The following is a 6,212-nucleotide window of genomic DNA, read 5'->3' on the forward strand; positions in this document are numbered from 1 at the left end:
GGATCCCTATCCCTGTGGGATCAGATAATGGGCCAGCTTTCATGGCTGAGGAGGTGCAGCTGGTGGCAACAGTGTTAAAGATCATGTGGAAGTAACACCCGGCATACTGACCTGGAGCTCAGGGAAGGTGGAACGAATCAACTGAATCCTGAAACTGCAATTAAGTAAACTATGTCAGAAAAGCCACCTACACTGAGACCAGGTGTTGCCATTAGCCTTGTTAAGAATCAGGTATAGCCCCACTAAAGCAGATGGGATTCTCCCCTTATGAAATCCTTTATGGGTGCCCTCCCCCCATCAGCAAGGATATAAGGGGGGATTATAACCCTAAGGCAACAGATGAGGGCCCTCAGCTCTACCCTAAAAAGGTAGCCAACGTGGGTCCCTGAATTCACCACAGCAGAGCGAGGGTGGTATCTCAAACCTGGGAGTGCATTCCTAATCCATCCACACCGTGCAAGCTGACCATAGAGAAGAAACAATCTACAACTCCAGAGGCTCTGAGAGACTACAGTCCTGCTTCAGTCACTCTGGAAGCTGACTAATCTATGCATGGCGGAAGGTTGAGGAATCAACGGTCCAGTGGAACAAAGAAACTGTCCTTATTTTCTATATCTGTTTCCTTATTGTGATGCGCTGTCGTCCCTTGTTCCTTGCTGCTACTGTGATCCATGCTCCACTTTTCGCCATAGGATTGGCAGAGGCTGCCCTGGCCGTCTGGGAGTGTGGTGAGAGGTTTCTGTTAACACTCACCTTTCTTTGGTGGATAGGATGCTTCATTGGTATTGGTTGCTTCTAATCTGGACCCCTTCTGTAGACCTCCATTCCTCATCATGTGACCCATGTATTTGCCTAACCAGGTCAGATCAGGGAGTCAGTTGGCCCTTACTATACCATACCTATTTCTCATGCCAAGGAATAGTCCTGGGGATCTGAATATACAAGAAGACCACCTATTCTATCTGCCAATGGGAGAATCCATACACTTGATTTGACCCACAATACTGCCCCAGTGAAGATTGGTTAGAAGTCTGGTCCTATCGAGATGGGGGAGCCTTGGTCAGCCAGACACAAATTACTAACCCAAAACAACCTGTGTCAATGTTGTTTGACATATGTATTGGTCCAGAGGCATCTGTCATACAAAAAAAAAAAAAAAAAAAAAAAAAAAAAAAAGAAGAAGCAGGCACTTGTCATAGAGGGCCCAGGGACTTTTGATATGCCATGTGGAGGCTTAGATTGGGAGTGGAAATACCGACTCGATGACAAATACATATGTGAGGAACATGGTTTATGTGCCTGTACACATGAGGTTTTATGCCCCAGCTGGAGCTGTGTTCCATGAGCTACTTGGAAGAAATAAGGTACAAGAGCACTCCTTCAGAAGGAGACTGCTACCTCAGGTTGTCGAACAAAAGCCTGTAACCCTGTTAATTTTACCATTATTAACCCAGGAGATTCTGAATGGCAATGGGGCACCTGAAATGGCATCTGGATCCGTGTGTGAGGCAGAAATCCAGGGACTGTGCTTTATTTCAAGAGAATCACTACCGCCCATCCAACTACATCCCATCAAGTCTTCCACTCCATCTACGAAGAAATAATAAGTAGCCCCCCTCCCATTTGAGTCACAGCGAGGAACTTGTCTCTGGGCCTAGCAGAGACTGTAGCCCAGACTCTAAAGATCTCTTCTTGCTATGTATGTGGGGAAACCAACATGGGAGATCAATGGCCATGGGACCCTAGGGATCTCTGTGAACCTTATAATGGAAATGAATACCTCAGTCCTACTACCAGGGTTTGGCTTCTCAAGCCCTCAATTACTGGGAAAAACTGCCTTGCCCAGTGGAGAAGAAAGTTCACCCATCTCTGTTGGAAACTTAACATGCCTGGGGCAAAGATTCTATAACTCAACTGCCCAGGAAACCCAATGGTGGGAGGCCCCATATCTTCATGAGCCAGATCCCCATCCTGTGTCTAACTTCTCTCATCTCTGAGAGGCCTAGGACAATGGCGATGTAGCCATTGAATGGCGGGCCCCAGGTGGACTATACTAAATATGTGGAAGGACAACCTATACTTCCCTCAGGCTGGTCAGGGTCATGTGTGCTGGGAACTATTTGTCCATCTTTGTTCTTGCTTGCATTTGCCAGAGGGGAACATTTGGGAGTCCAAGTGTATGGGGACACAGAGACTCAAAGGAAATGATTTGCCCTACAAATTGGCAATTAGAAAGATAATAAATGGCCTCCAGAGTATATAATTCAATATTAATGGCCCTGCCCCTGGGCAAAGGATGGGTCCTGGGGCTACCGTATTGCAATTTACATGCTAAACTGCATGCAGTTGTAGAGAGTATAACCAAAGAGACTTCTGGGGCTCTTAACTTACTAGTCAAATGGCAAACCAAAACACGCAATGCTACCTATCAAAATCGCTTGCCCTTAGATTACTTGCTTGCTTCTGAGGGAGGAGTTTGTGCAAAGTTTAACCTGAGAAACTGCTGCCTCCAGATAGATGATGAAGGAAAAGTCATAGAGGAGATCACAGATCAAATGAAAAAGGTTGCTCATGTCCCAGTCCAGACCTGGAATAGTTGGAACCCGGGGCAGTTATTTGGAGGATGTTTTCCAACTCTCAGGGGGTTCAAAACCCTCTTTTGATTTGGGGAGCTTTCTTAATCCTACCTTGCTTAGCTACCCTGGTTATACTGTTTCCAGCCTCAGTGAGGCAATTGTCAAAAGAAAAACGGCCACACATGTGATGATATTATGACAATACAAAGATTTAAATCAAGATAATGCTCTTTGACCCAAAATGGAGGGGTCCGAGCATCAAAGGGGGGAATGTGGTAGAAAAAACCCAAAATAAGGGAAGGCAGTCTGGCTATGTGCATATATGTGACATTCTTCACGATTCTGTAACATAAGACCACCCAATCAGACTATGTTACCATGTATGGGAGACAAAGGAATAGAAATAATATAAAAGGCTACACCCTGCTGTGCTTGGAGCTCAGTTTTTCAGGTATGAACCCACTGAGCCCATGCCAGCATGACCAATAAAGTTGCTTACTGGGCAAAGAAAGCCTTGGTGTCCTCTCTCTGTGAAAATCCTGCTATCGTAGTATTTGCTTATTTCACATTTGGAGAGTCAGGAGAGTATTATGTACTGAAGGCAAACTTCATAAGCCTTTATAGTTTCTAAGTAGGTATAGGAAAAGACAAAGAGATAGAATGCTAAATGGTCTGTGCTTCTACTAAGTGACTATTAAAGCTGCTTTACAGTTATTATTAAGACTCTAGAGGCAAGCTCCCAGTGTAATCTGTGACGTAAGAAAAATTACCACTAAAGACCATGGGAGAAAATCTAACTTTTTAATTCTAATTAAAGTACATAATTAGATTTTTTGGTGATAAAAGTATCACTTGCACTAAATGAGTATAAATGTTAAAAAATATGTTGAAAATTTATGAGAAACTGGGGTAAGATAGGTCAGTAGAATTAATTTAGAATTCTAAATAAGGAAGAGCATGAAATGTTTGTGATATAGATAACAAGACTTAAAAGCATGTGATTGACCAAGACATATCATGAATCTACTGCATAATTCAGGTTGTTTGGGAATCCTCTTAAAATTAACTCCTCATAATTAAAACTGACTTCCTTAGTCACAGTGAAATTTTCACATTATCTTTAATCTGGATAATTAATACACTATTGGTCTTGATATTGGTGTTCACCTAAATTGTATGTAAAGTTAGGGAATATAATTATATTTGTCAAAATGGTTGTTTAATTTTCAATGGGTTTCACTTTGAATTTCATTTGTTCCCATTTACTTGGGATTGTCATCAAGTCTACTCTTGAGACTTCATGTTATTCACCCCCTCCTGATTAGAAACACAGAACTAGGGACCGTCATTCATATTCAGTGTCTTATATTTGAGAAGACTGCCAGGTAACATGAATACAGCTTAACATAGAGTTTACTACTCTGTGGACTTTTTCTCCGAAGATAACTGTGCAAATAAAAATGGAAAAAAAAACGTACCATCTGATCAAACCAGAATTTATTTCTTGTTAAACTTATGTGTCCAGGAGGATAGGAAGAATCAAGGGGCCAATGAAAGCAAAATTCATTTGTATCCCAACATGGTGCCTATGAATCAAAATGACAGATATATAGAACTTCCATAATTATTTGTTCCTGTATTGAATCAATGGTCTGACTTAAGGGGACACTGTCCAATAAGTGTCCTGCTTGCTAAGGTCATATTAAAACGGGATTTGCAAGTTCCTCAGTTACTGAAAGTAACACTATCACTACTTTTTAACTGTATTTAACCACTGATATTTAAATACACTGTCTTCCTCTAACCTCTTCTCCAGTACTGAACAACCAAGATGGAACACATAGGGCTTGAGCTGCCAGCCTTATTACATTGGTTTATTTATTTTTTCCTTTTAATGTGAGTTCCTCTGCCTCTGAATTGTGAACTTCCCAAGGGCAATAAATGCCTCACTACCTGGCATATCATGCACACTAAATAAATGCTTATTGAATAAGGGTATCTAGGGAAGTCTGAGCATAAACATAATTATTCTCATAATCCAACCAGCCTTTACTGAGTGTGGGCTGTGCACAAGATTTTTGGCTAGGCATTAAGATAAACATAAAGGAGATATGTCCCCTGCTTATGGATCTTACAGTCTGATTTGGGATGCAGATACATGAGGCACCTTTTGTACAGCATAGTAAGAGAAGGATAAGTTGTTCATAAAGCAGTATGGGACCCTGCGCTGGGAATAACTCAGTTTTGTTTTAGAAATACCCTTTTGGCAGGAGGTATGCCATGGGTTTAGGGAAGAGGAAGGGGGCTACGTGAGTTCTAGTCATGATTTCCCTCCAAACTTAAATTCCTTCTTTAAGGAAAGACTTGTTCAATTCTATATTTTCCAAGAGTCCTCTGTGTTAATTATATTCCTGAATGGCAGAACAGTGACTCACACCTTTGCTGAAATGAACACCGTGTGTATGGTTTTACAACTGCTCCGTCTTTCCAGCCCCAATGTCCCTTTCCTGATATTCCTTTCAAGGCACTAGATTCAGAACATCTGTTCTGTGTCCACACAGATAGGCATTTGATTCTTATTCTTTCATTTACTACCTCTGAGCCACTGGACAAGTTACAAAATGACCTCTTTGAAGATTGAATGTATTGATTCATATGGACGGTTTTGTGTGCTACTTGGCATATCGATTGATCAAATGTCATTATTATGAATGGTCCTATTTGGATGATATACATGACTTCCATTCAGGGTCAGAAAGCAGAGAACTGACAATCAGCTCTTTAATAATAGGAAACAAAAGTCTTAGAGAAAGAAAATGAGGATTTATAGCCTTTTTTGTTGTTTAGTTTTTGAGAAATAAATTATTTATTCATTCTAACAAAAATCACTTTTTAAAAATTTTGCCAAAGTTAAACATGTATATCTTTTAAAATCAAGTGCTGTACGGATAGATGTATAATATCATCACTGACCTCCTGCCCTCAGTCATCCCATCTTGTATAAAGCAGTTTAGAATTTTTCTGCTTTCAATTATTTTTATGGCTACTGTAGTATTTCTAAATATTGTTATATGATAACAATTTATTTATTAATTTATTAATTAATTTATTTATTAATTTTACAATTAACAGTTTACCTGATTGATGATGAGCAATCAGCTGATTAACAATACCCTATAACCTCTTTCTGCTCCTGGCAAGTCACTTTTGTATCAGTAATCTAAATTCTTCCACTTGTTTTTTAACCTCCATTCCTTGTTCCATTATTCTAAGTGAATTTTTGGATCCCTTGTATTAGTCAGGGTTTTCCAGAGAAACAGAACCAATAGATATATAATATAATATAATATAATATAATATAATATAATATAATATGTTTATATATACATTTATATATAAAAGTAATTTATTATAAGGAATTAGCTCATGTCTTATGAAGTCTGGCAAATTCTAAGATCTATAGGGTAAATTGGCAAGCTGGAGATCGGTGAGAGTTGATGGTATAGTTCCACTGTGAAGGCTTATAGACTCAATATCCCAGAAGACTTGATGTTTCAGTTTGAGTCTGAAAGCAAGAAAAATTCTAATGTCCAGGTTCAAAAGCTATTGAGCTGAAGTATTCTCTCTTACTCGGGA

The sequence above is a fragment of the Panthera uncia genome, chromosome X, assembly GCF_023721935.1.
Source record: "Panthera uncia isolate 11264 chromosome X, Puncia_PCG_1.0, whole genome shotgun sequence".
Classification (NCBI taxonomy): domain Eukaryota; kingdom Metazoa; phylum Chordata; class Mammalia; order Carnivora; family Felidae; genus Panthera; species Panthera uncia.